General features: G+C 42.7%; 1 long non-coding RNA gene and 1 pseudogene across 1 annotated transcript; both read right to left on the bottom strand.

Moving 5' to 3' along the window:
• Positions 1-2684: 2684 nt before the first annotated feature.
• Positions 2685-14526, bottom strand: LOC123729555 (uncharacterized). The gene is made up of 3 exons (XR_006761180.1): positions 11417-14526; positions 4877-5007; positions 2685-2791 (listed from the first exon to the last, which is right to left on the bottom strand). It is a non-coding gene; the product is annotated as an uncharacterized lncRNA (long non-coding RNA).
• Positions 7818-7942, bottom strand: LOC123729608 (uncharacterized; annotated as a pseudogene).
• Positions 14527-16783: the final 2257 nt, after the last annotated feature.

Below are 16783 nucleotides of genomic sequence, written 5' to 3'. Positions count from 1 at the left end.
CTTTTGGTCATGTAGTGTATGTACCAGTGAAGTGTACCTTTGACCTTTTTGTAACCCAGGAAACAACATTGTAGTGTACCCTAGCCATACCCTTATTTTTTGAGAGTGTGTTAATATATTGTATGTTCCAAGCAATAAGTATAAACTTAGTGGCATTGCAGAAACATTAACTGCGCCCCAACCAAGAAGTTGCAAGTTCAAATCCCAAAGGCGTAAATGTATACTCTATGTTATGTGTCCTTGAGGACTGCTATGTTGGTGGTGATAATTGGACATTATTTACTTGGTTCTGTGCAGCTTTCAGTAAAGTGCAGAAATGCATTCTTGCCAATGTCTGTGATCATACAGTATCTCTTTCACGCTCACAGATCTGGTGGTGTAGCTGCACTGTAGCAAGACATTTCAGGCTGCTAACGACCAAGAGTTTATGAGCTCAAATCCCATTTCAGTTGCAATATATAATTTTGGGGGCGACTTGACCAAATTCACATAGAAATGTGTGTTATAGGTCTGTCATTTTCATTGAAAGCAAGTCTAAGAAGCGGTAGATCTATTTCTATGCTTCCCGTTCTTAGTTTTTGTTCTTGCGTCTTTTGGTTTTGTACACCAGCTTCAAACACATTATTTTGGGTTATGGAAAATATATTTCACAGCGTTTGGATGGTACAACGATTCTCTACACTATACTTGCTTGTTATGTCACATAAACTGAAATCAGGCGAACTATTAGAATTTTAGCAACCAGGAAATTGTGGAGCGATTTCTGCATTGTGCATCTTTAAAGCTGAGTCACAATTGTGGTCACAGTACAAAATTACAGACAATTTTACAGTAACTGAAATCAGAATACAGCAGCATAATGTCATTTTATAAAAATAACACCTTAAAGTTGCTGTACATTTTTACTTTATTTTTACTGCAAGAAATCTATTCTTGGCAATAAATATATTGTGAATCTCCATTGTGTCCACAGACCTGGTGGAGCAGCAGAAACTTCAGGTGGCTAGCAGCCAAGAGGTTGAGAGTATAAATCCCAAGGGAGGTTGAGTCCCAAGTAATCAGTATATAGCAGTATACTGTCCATTAATACCTTAATTCTGCTGTAAAAACACGGAACTTTTTGTATTTTTACAGCAGCTAGAAAAAAAACTCCACCGGACCATAACACAATGTTCAGAGAACGTCCTAAAAGCGTCCTTGGGGACGTCCCTGGAACAAACCGGGAGCTATATAAAACCTGCAGGGAACCATGACTGTTTAAATGTAATAATGTAAATTATGCCTTTTAAAGTAAAATATTTTAAATAAAATTTGACACCTGGGCTTTCACGTGCTCAAATGTTGTAACGTATAGTGTCATTAGCTTCACATTAAATCACATGATCACCTGAGATCACGTGTTCACATGTGAAATTAATGTGTTTTTTCCATAACGGGAAATTTAAACAACTGTGGCTAGACATGTTAAGTATCAGTATATGTCTGGCTTTGAGTTATTTTATACAGGTATTTATTCTAAATACAAATCATTTCTAGAGAAATAAATTGCCCCTGTAGACTCCATCTAGATTCTCTCCAGCTGGTCCCAGCTCTGTTTGTACTCTTACCTACTCCAGTGATGTCATTGTCAAGCCAAATATAGTTTTTTCCCAATGTGATATTTCCCTATAAAATAACACTTAAAAAAATAAACTGAAAACACTTCACACTTTCATATGAAAAACCAGTCGCACGACCATATACTTTTCTAGATGTTTATTAAAAGATATGACATTTCATTGTATTTTTAAGGTGAAACATTTGACACAGTGGCGGAATGAATGTGAACTTACCTCATTGAGTTCTTGAAGAGTTGATTCGTTGAGTTCTTGAAGAGTAGAATCGTTTAGTTCTTGAAGAGTTGATTCGTTGAGTTATCGAAGATTTGATTCGTTGAGTTATTGAATCATTTAGCTGTTGAAGGCTGCTTTTGTTGCCAGCCTGAAACCCAGCAGACAATGTAGCTGTAGTTTAAACCACACAGAAATCTACATTGTATGCTAGGTCCAGGACCAAGCAAAGATGTCTCGTCAGCTGTCACACACACACACCCACCCACGCGCACACTGTCTCTGACTGAGTGATCATAGAGAGAATGTGACATTTCATCTTGCCTGTTCTCTATAGACATATTTCTATGGAAACGGCAGGCATCACATCCTAAACAATGTTCTCCTCTCTTAAAGGCTCTGTGCTATTGTGCCTGACACATTTGACATTTCCTTCAACTCTGGCTCGCTTTTTTTCTGCTCTCGTCAATTCTCTTTTCTCTCTTTTAGAAAACAGCACAATTCAGAGAAGAATACCAAGAAGAGTTTGAATGGTTCTCGCCAAGGACGGTGCAGAGGGAGAAAATAATTGAGAGGAGAAGAGAGAGAAAAAAATATTCAGATTTTTGGGGGAAATGACAAGCATAGGCATAGAGAGCATCCTGTACTGTCATGAGATGTAACAGCCCATATGATAACATACTAGACAATCAGAGAGAAATTGAATGTGCAATTAGCCAATCAGTTGGTAATGGGATGTACCACCAGGCCGGAAGTAGGAAGTGGGCAGTGGCGTGTGTTCAGAGACCCAGTAGCCAGATGTAGCTGCTGATAATTACACAGGATCTACACTGCCTACTGAGCAATTGACCCACACACAAATACAGGCGGGGGGGGCTGCAGATATAGATAAAGGATCCACGTTGATGAATTTGCATTGCCTTCATCATGGTCTTCATCCTCATATGATCATTGGGTCCATTCTGGTTAGAGAGAGAAAGAGAGAAAGTGGGAGAAAGAGATGGTCATTATTGGGTAAGGAATCAATAAGGCAACATTGACTGCAGCTATTAAGAGAGAGGAGAAGGAAGGGGGAGGGAGGAGAAGAAACAAGGAGAGGGAATGGGGTGAGAGACAGAGAGAGGGTGGGGTGAGAGGAGAGGGGAGGGGGGAAGGAAGAGGAGAAGGGTGACGAGGGAGAGACAGAACAGACAGAGAAGATGGGGTGAGGGGAGGGAAGGATATGGGAATGATCTCTCTATAGTTATCTCTAAGCATGGCATTATCAGTTTCAGATTCCTGACATTCTTTCCCATTAGGCCTGGGGCAACTGGAGGCAGCAGCCACTGTCATGTCAGCTCCACAGTGACTCTGATGCCACACTTGCATTCTCTTTTAGGGAGAAGTTTCCTTTAGGCACTTTGCTCTAGGCACTGATCAGCTTACCCTCTCCAAATCCTAACCTGAACCATTAGATACAAACTTTACTACTGGTCTAGGATCAGCTTACCCTCTCCAAATCCTAACCTGAACCATTAGATACAAACTTTACTACTGATCTAGGATCAGCTTACCCTCTCCAACTCCTAACCTGAACCATTAGATACAAACTTTACTACTGATCTAGGATCAGCTTACCCTCTCCAACTCCTAACCTGAACCATTAGATACAAACTTTACTACTGATCTAGGATCAGCTTACCCTCTCCAAATCCTAACCTGAACCATTAGATACAAACTTTAATACTGATCTAGGATCAGCTTACCCTCCACGAGTACCATACAAAATAAGTCATATGTGGACAAATCTGTATGAGATTATCATGGCAGTTATTTACCGTAATATCATACATAATTCCCTCCAGGGAAAACTCAACCACCTAATCGAAGTGGGGGAGGGAGGAAAGAAGAGGAGAGGACATGGGAAGGAATAGAGTGAAGGAGAGTAAAGAGGAGAGAGATATTGAGAGATGGATGAACAAATGGAGAGGCAGATCAGAACATGGAGAGGGAGAGATGGAAGGATGCATACTGTGCGAAAAGAGGGAGGAAAGAGGGGAATCTAGGGGAGGAATGGACACATGGAGGATGGAGGGGTATGTATGCTGGGCTCTCCCTCTTGTCCTCTGTCCAGTTTTGCCTCTGCATACCTGAAGCCGCATGACCATATTGATCAAACATAGCAGTCTAGTACTCTACTCAACTAGCTCTCTCTCTCTCTCTCTCTCTCTCTCTCTCTATTTTTGATTCTAGCAATCTTTGTGGCCCAAAACTAGGGCCCTTTCTCCTTCTAGAATTGTGTGCTCTTGGAGTGTTTTGGCTGGTGATGACATTATTGTTGAGAGTTCAATGAGTTCAGTGAGTTTGAGTCCCATGTCAAGACTGACGTAGGAGTTGCAGTGTTGACTGAGAGACAGAGAGAGACAGAGAGAGTTGTTGAGTGGGTTGAGTATGTGATGCAGGGCTGACATTGGTGATGACTGCTGTAGAGAGGAAAGTAGTGCCACATCAGTCGGAGGTGGTGGCAGTGAGATCACTAGATCAACTAGGCAATGGGACGAGCCAAACTTCGGATGATATTGTCACTTCTGTACTTTTTAGCATGGCCAATAGTGACTACTGGGCAGTGGACTGTGTACTGTATGTGTGGTAGGGTGGTGGAGCATGGCCTGGGGCTGTGGGGAGGAATGCGCTTCCTGGATCCACATGAATGAATTGAGAAGGACCCGGTACATTCCACAGAGAGAGAGCGAGAGCGAGAGCGAGAGAGAGAGAGAGAGAGAGAGAGAGAGAGAGAGAGAGAGAGAGAAGGGAATGAAAGAGGAGGGCTAAACACAACTGTTGCCAATCAATCAATCCATGACTTGCGCGAGCAAGCAGGAGGCACCACTGAGCTACAAAGCAGGGCTGGGGTCAATTTGAGTCATTTTAATTATGCTCAGTTCTTTTTTAATTCAGGAAGAGAACACTATTTTAACCCTGACCCTGCTACTGAGCATGCCCAGTCCCCAGAGAGCTTGCTGATTGGCTGAGGAATAGGACTTCGGAGGGCTGAAGTTCAGTCTTACCTGTAGACAGATGTTAGAATTAGAACAGCTGATGTCTGGTGGTAGTTGAAAGGTCAGCAGGGCGGCTGACAGCACAGTGCTGTGGTGAGCATGGTCACCCTGGTGACCGCGGCTTGGTCCACTCAGGACACCTATAACACACACAATGCAACAAGTCAGCGACAGGGGTTCATGTTTCCCTTCTGATCATAACTTGATCAAGACTTACAGTGTCAGTCTCTCGTGGACAGATCTACATAACTGGTACGTTAGAATCTGTGGGGAAGGAATGGGATGTGTGGGATAACGAGCAGCATTAGTTCCAGTGTTTTTGTTTTTTTTTCATCATTGGTTATTCGAACAAATCATGATTTCGCAGTTGTTAGCATCTTTCGAGTTTCGGAAAGGGAGGGGACATTTGGCCTGTAACTGTCAAAAAGAGAGGGTGGAGCTCCTCGTTCCGGTTCCGCTCCTCGTTCTAGTATCTCTTCCTCTCTTCTCTTAACACGTACGGATCCAGAACTTAATCGAGCAGCTTACCAACTACGTGAGAATTTAGTTCTGGGTTAACCGAGATTAGCAAAGCTGGAGTATACTGCAAACCCAGTGAAAACATTAAAGCGTGAGTATTGTGTGACTGCGTTTGTGTGTGTAATGGTAACAGACCTAAACCAGTTAGACTTAGTTTACATGATCAGTGATACGGTGATAGGGTATGTTCCACTCTCGATCCTTCTATCTTATCTGCTTCTTTCCATCCTTTGATAATGCTGTGTGTGTGGGCGTGTGGGCGTGCACCCATGTGATGCTGCCATTGTGGCCTATCAGAAGTGGTCAAGTGTATGTAAATGGCTCAGTTGTTTCCAGTGAAGCTCAAAGCCTTACGGTTGAGAGGGACACTACAGATGTAGGATCTTCACTTGAGCCAGTTTGCTACCGCAGGACAATAACCATGCAGCAACAGGACATGTGAATTACTATGTGGATTATAATTCATGGACATTTTATAGGGTTTGAAACATTTTTTGTTAGGGTAAATCACATCTGAAATGTCAAAGTGGAAAAGACAATCTTTAGAAGGCTTTTTTTAAACTCAAACACATTACAAGTTTGCATCTCCTGCTGTGCAGGGAAATTCTCAGCAACAAAAGAGTGATCAAATTAAGATCCTACATCTGTAGTCTTACTCAGCAGGACAAGGTCAATGGAAGCACAATCACACACCATACAGCCATTGGAGTGGATCCTTTTCTGTTCACACTGATGTACACTAGTCCAAACTCCACTGACAAAAGCAAAATACCATTTGATTTTTAGATACAGTAGGTTAGAAAATCTACAACACTTCAAGCCAGCAAGCATCCAAATACAAGCTGTAATAGTCACATGAGTTTATATAGAACACAATATAAAACATTGTGAAGAGAGATAAAGAAGGGTTGACACCAGCGCTGTGTGTGTGTGTATATATAAGCGTAAGCCTATTCCTGGAGTGTGTTTCAGTTGATGTGGGTTTCCTCCTAGCTGCCTGGGAGATGACTGGGCCTGACCACATCCACGCACGCACGCAAGCACGCAGGCAGGCACACACACACAGACACACAGTAAGAGGAGCCAAGAGGAACTTAATCATTACCCTGCCTGGCCTCAAAGCAGGGGGCGACCATCACTGTGTGTGTGTATGTGTGTGTGTGTTTATTGGGTGGCAGTTGGGTATTATGTATGTGTGGATGTGTGTGGGTGTTGGCGTTTACTGAAGTATACAGTATGTGGGCATGTGTGTGTGGGTGTGTGTAGGATGTGTAAGTTGGGTGTGTTTGTGGGTGTGTGTGTTGGGAGGACAGGCCATGTTCGTTATTACTTATCATCAGCTTGGAGGCCAAGACAAGGCAGTATGATTTCTATTTCTCCACTTTTCATCCATAGTTCAGAGCCACAGGTTGCTTTTCCACTAAATTCAATTCACATGAGAGATGAACAATATCCATAACCAACCCTTAGTCTACAGCACTCTCACCAACTGGTCCTCTTTCAGCACAATCAGACCATCAGAGCATCGGCCAATCAGATACTCAGCTCCAACGTTCCGCCGGGCCAGATCTGGAGGGTCTGATTGGTTCGGCCGGATCTGCGGAACAGTCCAACCAGAGAGAGGGAAGCCATTTCCTGGTCTGTGGAGACATGAAGGTCATGGAACGTTGAATGTCCCTGCCATCCCGTTTACCACAATGTTCCCAATTCCAATTGTTTTAGATACAGTACCCAACCCCCCCCTCTCATTTCCTCTCTTTCTAATACAGCATCTGCTTTATTAGGGTAAAGCAGAGCAGATGTAACAGTTTGAAAGTGAAAAGGGACCCTGAATGGTTCATCTGGGTTTTGCTCGGCCAAACAGTGGTCCTGGAGCCTACAACTAAAGGCCCAGCTCCAGAAGCTATTTCAGCCCCATCCCTGTAACCCCGTACCAGTCCTATGCCCCAGTCCCAGACCCATTCATATCCCTAGCCAAGAGAGGGGTGTCTGTGGGACCTTACAAAAGGCTGGACGGAAGGGAAAGGGCTGGCAGGGCGAGGAGAGGATCTAGAAAGAGAGGAGGAAAGGGAAGCTTCCTGGTGTAGTGCCTTTATGAAGGATTGGCAACCTCTCTCTTGTCCCAAATCGAGAGAGAGAGAGAGAGAGAGAGAGAGAGAGAGAGAGAGAGAGACAGACAGACAGACAGACAGACAGACAGACAGACAGACAGACAGACAGACAGACAGACAGACAGACAGACAGACAGACAGACAGACAGACAGACAGACAGACAGACAGACAGACAGACAGACAGACAGACAGACAGAAAGTGAGGAGAGAGAGAGAGAAAGCTGGATGGACGATGGTCCAAGATCCCTAGATCCTGTGGAGCTGAGTTGAATGTGTCTCTCTCTCCCTGGTTGCTTTAGGGTTACTGGTTCTATGCTCAGTCCTATAGCATTACACTGCTCCATTTGTTGAATTTGCAGGGGTCAGCACAGCCAGAGTGCAATAGCTGAGCCTCGCCCTCTTCCTACCTTCTTGATCACGGTATCTTCCTTGCCGGGTAAGTATTGTCCTACTGTAATGATGTTCCAATAGATGAATGTAAGGATTGTTCCAATGGGTGGAAAACGTGTTGAAAATAATAAATGATGTAAAGCCACTCTTTCAGGCACCTTTTAGAAGGTGAACTCTCTCTAAGGTCAGATACACGTTCTACTTCCCTTGAACTTTAAGCTTACTGAATTCTAACCTGAATAGCTGATTGGCATCTCACCATACGTTTCCGGCAAATTATGTTGAAAATGTGCAATTGATGAGAGATCCCATAGTAGCAATATCAGCCAGGAAAATCCCTGTTTTTCTGTTTTCTATGTATCCAATCTCTTGTGAGTGTAGTCAGCAGTAGATAAAGAGTTTCACTATAACACTCATTACTGGCTCCCATCTGAATAACTGATGTACCCTGTGAGTCATCGCTCCAGCTGATTACAGTAGGAAAAAATATCTCCTTCAAACACAGATCTCAGGCCTTGCTCGTTCATCCTGCTGTTTCATGACGTGCTTCCACTCTAGGGTCTCTTTCCGGCGCCCCAACTTATTAGAATTCAATGCACTCTCGGTGAGGCGCCAGGTAGGGGAAGCTACAGCCATATATGGGCATAGGGACACACACCGTACCAGATGGGTGTGTGGAGAACCGTTGGAACCTATCGTACCTGAATACACACACACACCTTCAGAAAGGCTCCACCCCTCGAGCGCACACAACACACACACACACACACACACACACTTGAGTGTGGTGACATCAAACCAAACGCAGCGAGCAGCTCTTGTGACGTCTAAGTTAAGCTCTTTGCCTGAACTCCTTTCTCTGCGAATGATAAGACTTCCAGTGAAAGTGACTCCATTGTTGTATAAACAAAGCAAAATCAGCTCATGCAGAAAGGAAAGCTATAGATGGGAGTTCAATAGGATTGCTCTAGTTATAGAAACTGACCTCGGCTAGCGACGTGATTAAAGATCCCGCCAACACTGACGGCACAGTGAACTGATGACCTCACATTATTCAACCCTACTTTTACCACCAAAATACTCTGCCATGGAAAGATGTTCATCTGCCAGACTTTGCCAAGAAGGACAGGTTAGAGTTCATAGGTATTGAATTAAGATAGAGGGCAGATTCCAACATTATCTACCTCTGAGAATTTTATCTCAACCATCAAGACACCGGCGACGCATCTCACCGACATCAGCATGATTATCACACAGTCTAGAAATGCAGGCACGATAAGCACAGATATGCAGATAGAAACACAATTCACAAAGTTTATGGCTGACTTTTAGCACCTGCACACACGCACACACGCACACACACACACACACACACACACACACACACACACACACACACACACACACACACACACACACACACACACACACACACACACACACACACACACACACACACATTTGTTTTACTATCCTTGTGGGGACCAAACAATTCATTCCCATTCAAAATCCTATTTTCCCTAATCCCTAACTGTAACCCTCAATCTAACCCTAACCTTAACCCCAAACCCCTAACCCTAACTCCTAACCCTAAACTGAACCCAAACTCTAACCCTAAACCTAACCCCTAAGCTTAAAATAATGTCCCCACTTGTCCAGATTTTCCTTGTTTTACTATCCACACGCACCCACGCACGCACGCACACACTCAGTAAACGACCAAAGAAAGTATTGCATGAGTGTGACTGTTGGCCAGACAGTTGGACTGGGAGGGTGAGGGAACCAGACTTATATGAGGTGGAGCCATAGGATTGGATATCATTGTACTGCAGTAAAACAAAGAGAAAGGGTGTGTGAGTGTGTGGGAGGGAGTGTAGAGGGACTAGCATGCAGGGGCTGTCTGTGAGCACATTCCTTGGGCCACGCGCACACACACACACACACACACACACACACACACACACACACACACACACACACACACACACACACACACACACACACACACACAAAGTGCCCTCTGAGGGATCCCATGTCTATGACAGGTAGCCTTGAGATCTAATTTTAGGATGGCCATTGTTCACGTTTGTTTCCATTTGTTTCTGTACGAGCAGCACTAAAGTAATTAGGTTAGTATGCCACTACAATTCAAGACCTGTCACGCCCCTGAGAGAAGGACCAGAAGTAATGCCTAACTCTAAGGGAAGTGCCACCCCACAACAAATGTATGTTATGAACCCAATTGAGTAAATAAATACAAAATCAAATCAAACCATATCATTGCCTGATGGACATTAAACCTTAAAAGACTAACCTGGACACACACATACGCAGACACGCACACACACACACACACACACACACACACACACACACACACACACACACACACACACACACACACACACACACACACACACACACACACACACACACATATACGCCCACACACATATGCAAACACTGCAAACACGCGCACACACACACAACCTTCGGGACAGCTGGTGACCGGGGGAGAGCAAGGCAACCGCAGAAGGTTACTCTAAACACCGGTGATTGCACCCTGCTGTCCATTCAGGAATTATTCTCTTCTCTCAACCAATCAGATCGTGCACTCAGACTGCCCATTCATAAAGAAACAGCACTGAGTTCCGCATGTGGTAGGATATAGTATACATTCACTTCCCCTTCTACAACGCATCCCCCTATCCTTTGTGCTCTGAGTTAATTTATGCCTTCTGCCATTGGGTACAAGGAGTGGACTGTACCATTACCCAAGTTTATGGGGGAGACAGCACGACAGAGGTTGAGGGGGACCGCAGAGACAGGAGATGATATTACAACATTACTATTCCCTCTGAGATATGGTATCAATCCAACAGAACAAGTCAACGACTGAATAGATAAAATAGACTACAGATACATAATATGACTGTTATCCTAATGATGAAAAAATGAAGTTTGCCCTATACAATATCGCATGTACTATTTACAGCTCATTTAAAGAACTCACATTTGGAGACTGCAGAAGAGCTATAGCTCTCTCATACAGCTGTATCCGGATCATTCCAACGATGCCCAAGCTATACGCTATTACTATGTAACAGCTATGTAACAGTGAATTAGCTATTTGCAATTGCACTAGTATAGACAAACTATGAGGTAACACTGTCAGTAGTAAACCCCATTTAATACAGCACAGCACTAACACATTACAGTCAATCTATCACTTAGCACTCAGCTAAAGTACCTCACACAAATATCAATCCAAAAAAATGCCACACATCTTCCTATTCTTACAGGCCTTACAGTTAAAGAGAGGATCTCTGTCACAAAGATGTCACTATTTTCTAAATGCAGTGTATATTTCTATTCAATAAGAATCTGTCCTGATTCTAACAACTCTGTTTCTCTCTAGTTTGGTCTAACTATGGAGGATCTGTGAGCGTTTTCTCAGCCTTAACGTGGACCATATGACATCCATCAGAAGCAGCAGTGTTAGCTGAGATTTTTATTTTTTTCACTTACCCTCTCGGAGCATTTCCTCCTGACGTCTGGAAGCCTCTTACCAGGTTTGAAAGGTCCCCTTCTCATTCTCTATGACTCTCACTGTCTCGGTATGTCTGTCTCTCTGTCTGTTTCCCTCTTCTTCCTCCTCTTTTTCTCTGTCCCCGCTCTCTCTCTAGCAGATAATCTGGGGTTCCCCTCCAGTTTGCCACTCTCAGGAATAGAGAGAGAGAGAGAGAGAGAGAGAGAGAGAGAGATAATTGTCTCTCACCCTTCCACAACTTCACAGTTTCTGTGAAACTAAACTAAACCAAATTCAAAAGAATCTGTCCTTACATCTTTCTTTCTTTCTTTCTTTCTTTCTTTCTTTCTTTCTTTCTTTCTTTCTTTCTTTCTTTCTTTCTTTCTTTCTTTCTTTCTTTCTTTCTTTCTTTCTTTCCTTCTTTCTCTGTCAGTATTTTTTTCTACTCCAGTTGCATTCTGTTACTGAGTGTAATCAGTAACAGGCTTAAAGTGACAGCGCTGTGCTGTGCTGAAGCCGACACACTCTCTTTCTCTCTCTCTCTCTCTCTCTCTCTCTCTCTCTCTCTCTCTCTCTCTGTGTGTATGAGTCCCTCTGGGATAAAGGTGCTTTCCCAGCACACTCGAGACACCGCTGCCGACCACGCTCTCACAGCCCGGCCCTGCCGAGAGAAACTACTATCATATGTTACACAGCACTAAGACTCTCCTTCTCCCTCAGTCTCTCTCTCTCTCTGTCCTCCTCTCTTTCTGTGCCTACCTCCCTCTCTTTCTCTCCCTCTCTGGCTCCCCTGCTCTCCTTCTCCCTCCGTCCCTCTGACGCAGACAGACACACACACTCTCTGTTACACACACTCCGAGCCGAGTCTCTGTGCTCTTATAGTCTATGAGCCTGGCTGAAAGGGGCGGAGCCTATCTCTGTGAAGGGCATTGTCCGGTTACACTCCTCTCAATTGAGAGGTTAGAGAGAGGACACCCATTCAGAAAAAAAGAAAGGAAGAGAGGGAGGAGAGGAGGAGAGAGGATGAGGGGAGAGGAAAGAAATGTCGGGCAGCGGCAGAGGCAGCTTCAGTAGTGCACTGTGTCTCTCTCTGTGTGTGTGTGTGTGTGTGTGTGTGTGTGTGTGTTCGCCTCGGGTCTTTAAAAGCAGGAAACTCCCCTACCAAAGTGTCGGGCGTCTGTAGAAAAGCCTGTAAAATAGGGAAACGACAGACAGCACTGAACACACAGATTCTAGTACCGCTATCATCTGCGAGATGTACACATTGATTTGTTGATTGACTGAATGAATGATTGATTGAAACAAACAGTGAGAGTCCTGTATATCCCAAATGTCTCTCATAGGCAAAACTGTAACCCTCCACTTCTATCCCATCGCAATGGTCCCCGCTGAACTGTCTCTAGTCTACACCACAGAGAAAGTACCTGGACTTACAGTCAGTCTCCGCTGAGACACCTGAGAAACAGGAAGATAAGCTGAGCGATCAGACACCACAGCACTGATGACATGTACAAGACAGAAGCTTGGATGTCCAGTAGAGAGAACGACAGAGAAAAACATCTTCATCAGCCGGTACTCACCTCCATGCAACCTTCTCACAACCATAACTTTCCTTACTCTGTTACCAAGAGTACAGGAAGAGGCTCAGAAACTGCCACTCCAATACAAATCCCTGATCACGCTGGTAGCTCAACCAATCAGCAGATGTATAGAGACACCTGACCAGAACAGTGCATGTGCAGTATGACACTCCTTGTATGAAGTCGTTTTAATGTTAAAAGTTACAAACATTCCGACTCAATGTTAAAAGTTGCAAATGTTAAAAGTAATCATTTCTGTTTATATGTTTAAAGTTACAAACTTTCCGTTTCAAAAAGTTTCCAACCCCCACACTCTACCCGTCCTTTACTCCCTAGTTTAACCTATACCTAATTTTCCTACTTTCAACCCCTGCCCCATCTCTCCATACCCTACCTGCCGACTGGTCCTCGCCCAGCCCAGCCCTACCCTCCTTTCCTCTCAGACCCTACCCCTCACCACTGGGTGTTCCCTGCCTTACCTTAGCCCTTCGTATCCTCTTCCTCCTGACTACAACACCCTTCCCTCCCTGCCCTCCTCCTACCCCTCTCTTCCCCAGTGGTTGGTTTGGGCTAGGGTTCGGATGGGGCTGAGCCTTCTCCCAGAATCACATAGTTGGGAACTTAGTCAGAGGAGGGCATGTGACTCATCCCAGAGCTGCACCCAAACTACGCTCTATATGGTCTTCTGTTAAGACTACCACACTTGTGTACACACACATATGTGCACATGCACACACACAATACACATGTGCATGAGTGGTACAGCATGAACACACACACATACGGATACAAAAATAGAAACGTACATACATACACAACCAGTCATAGTAGTATGGGATGTGGGAGAAACGTCTGGGGCTGACACAGTCCATTCATAATTATTTTAAATGGACAGCGTGAGTCACATTGAGGATAGAGTGACCTGTATTACCCACACTGCTTTTCTGGCTACTAAAACCTTACACGTTCATGGAGCTGGAGTCTGTAGCTACGTAAAGACACCGTTATACCACTACAGATACTCTCGTGGCTTTCAAAAGACAATGGCTGACGTAGGATATCAAAATGACTGAAGTAGGATATCAAAATGACTGAAGTAGGAAATCAAAATGACTGAAGTAGAAATCAAAATGACTGAAGTAGGAAATCAAAATGACTGAAGTAGAAATCAAAATGACTGAAGTAGCATATCAAAATGACTGAAGTAGGAAATCAAAATGACTGAAGTAGAAATCAAAATGACTGAAGTAGCATATCAAAATGACTGAAGTAGGATTTCAAAATGACTGAAGTAGGAAATCAAAATGACTGAAGTAGATATCAAAATGACTGAAGTAGGAAATCAAAATGACTGAAGTAGGAAATCAAAATGACTGAAGTAGAAATCAAAATGACTGAAGTAGGAAATCAAAATGACTGAAGTAGAAATCAATATGACTGAAGTAGGAAATCAAAATGACTGAAGTAGAAATCAAAATGACTGAAGTAGGAAATCAAAATGACTGAAGTAGGAAATCAAAATGACTGAAGTAGAAATCAAAATGACTGAAGTAGGAAATCAAAATGACTGAAGTAGGAAATCAAAATGACTAAAGTAGAAATCAAAATGACTGAAGTAGGAAATCAAAATGACTGAAGTAGAAACTCAAAATGACTGAAGTAGGAAATCAAAATGACTGAAGTAGGTAAATTAGGAAATGTAAATGATGCCAAAATATGAATATAATATACATTTGAAATGACGGATATTTTGGGGGCCAGTATAAAATTATTGTTATGACCCAGTTACTACATAATGCATAGTGGTTGGGTGGGGCTCTAGGAAACCCAGTTACTACAGAACGTACAGAGGGTGGGTGGGGGTGTGTGTGTGTATGAATCACAGCTTACCATGTGTCAGCAGCACAGAGAAACTACTGCTCTCTGTAAGTCTCTCATTGTGTTCAATAGTGGCTCTCAGCTCTGGTAGCCAGCTAGCGTTAGTGTGGTTTAGCTAGCATGACTCAGAGCCATGACTGGCTAAAGGACTCTAGAACTGGGGGACAAACAGCTGGAATTACCTTTAATTTGCTAGAAAGTCGTAATGGGGAGGTAATGACTGCAATGGCAGAGAATCATATTCTTCTGATTTAGAGTAGGATGAGTATTACTTCTGTACAAGAGGGTTTTGAATAAGTTGTGTTACAATATTTCATAGAGTCTTGATGTTTTACTTAACATGTGTTTTCTTAGAAGAAAAGTATGTTTGCTTCAGGTGTGTAAGTAGATTTTTACTGTAATAATTCTAGACAGCTAAATAAATTGTTCAAATTCTTAACAGAAAATTATAAAATATGTATACAATTCATTTGTATAATGAATAAAAGAAGAATTCAATTAATTGTTGAAAATTACAATTAAATATTTAAAATGATATGGATTGTTGATTACCATAGTTGACAGAAAAATTTGTACAATTCATGCTGACTTTTGTTTCCCCATAGGTGAGTTTAAAAACAATGATTTCAAATGTACATTTAAGTAAATTAGTAAATTACAGTTATGTAATTCCTTGTTCTGGAAAAGTCTAAATATTGGCGTAAAACATGTTTTAAAATGTATACACATATTAAATATTAATTTATATATGCAGTGACTTTGAAATAAATTTAGCGATATATCAGATTCAGAAAAATGTAAGACTAATTTGATGAGTGAATTCATTATAAATAAAGGATGTAGGATCTTAATTTGAGCCATCTTGCTACAGCAGGAAAAATAATCCTGCAGCAACAGGAAAAGTTCATTATTATGTGGACTTTAATTAATGGACATTTTTTGTAGGGGTTTATACTTTTTTCGTTAGGGGAAATCAAGTCTGACATTTTAAAGTGGAAATTACTAACTTTAGAAGCCTTTTTAAAACTTGAATACACTACAAGTTTGCAAAATTCGGAGCAGAAAATTTCGTTCAAATGAAGATCCTACATCTGTACTGTAAATGCATTATACATCTCAATCAATCATTTTGACATAATATTCATTAGAATCAATACGGTAAATAATGACCCAAATTGTAAGTCAAGCAATGGACGTATTCAAAGTCACCTACTGTAAATACATTCATACTTTTGTAGCGATGCAATAAGGCAATACCGAACAATCACTGAGCAGCAGTGTCAGAAATGACCCTGATAACGCAGTGTGTGTGTGTGTGTGTGTGTGTGTGTGTGTGTGTGTGTGTGTGTGTGTGTGTGTGTGTGTGAGTCACTCTATTGTGGTCTAACACGGAGAGTACTCCCTGCTTCTTCTCTGGGTGGATGTACGGGCGTAGTACTATGTATTTCAACACACACAGGCGGGGTCTTTCATATCACCACACACACTCACACGCACACACACAATGGCGATTGGTGTTCCCGCCTCACAGTGGAAATGAAGCTGGGAATTCCAGAGATTCCTGAAGAGTAAAAGGTGTGAACCCCAACAGCCCAGCACCCTGGGAATACTGCCGGCCGGCCCCAAAGACACAGCACTTTAACGGGTGACTGACCTCGTTAAAAGGTAGAGATAGAGAGGGAGAGAGAACCTGCCCAGTGAACCACTGCTCTAAGAATATTTCAATTCCTATTGCAATTTAAGAGGGCTGAAGCTAAATGATTAACAAGTAGTGTAATGCGTTTTAAAAATATACACTCTAAAACCATGAAACATGTGACACATTTATAACCTAAACGTCAGTATTTAAAACTTAAACATTAGGCATTTAGATTAGCCAATAAGTGTTCTCATCTTAAACACAGTTGT

Source organism: Salmo salar, chromosome ssa21 (genome assembly GCF_905237065.1).
Source record: "Salmo salar chromosome ssa21, Ssal_v3.1, whole genome shotgun sequence".
In the NCBI taxonomy this organism is placed as follows: Eukaryota; Metazoa; Chordata; class Actinopteri; order Salmoniformes; family Salmonidae; genus Salmo; species Salmo salar.
Note: the sequence above shows the minus strand (reverse complement) of the source record. Positions and strands in the feature narration are given on the sequence as shown.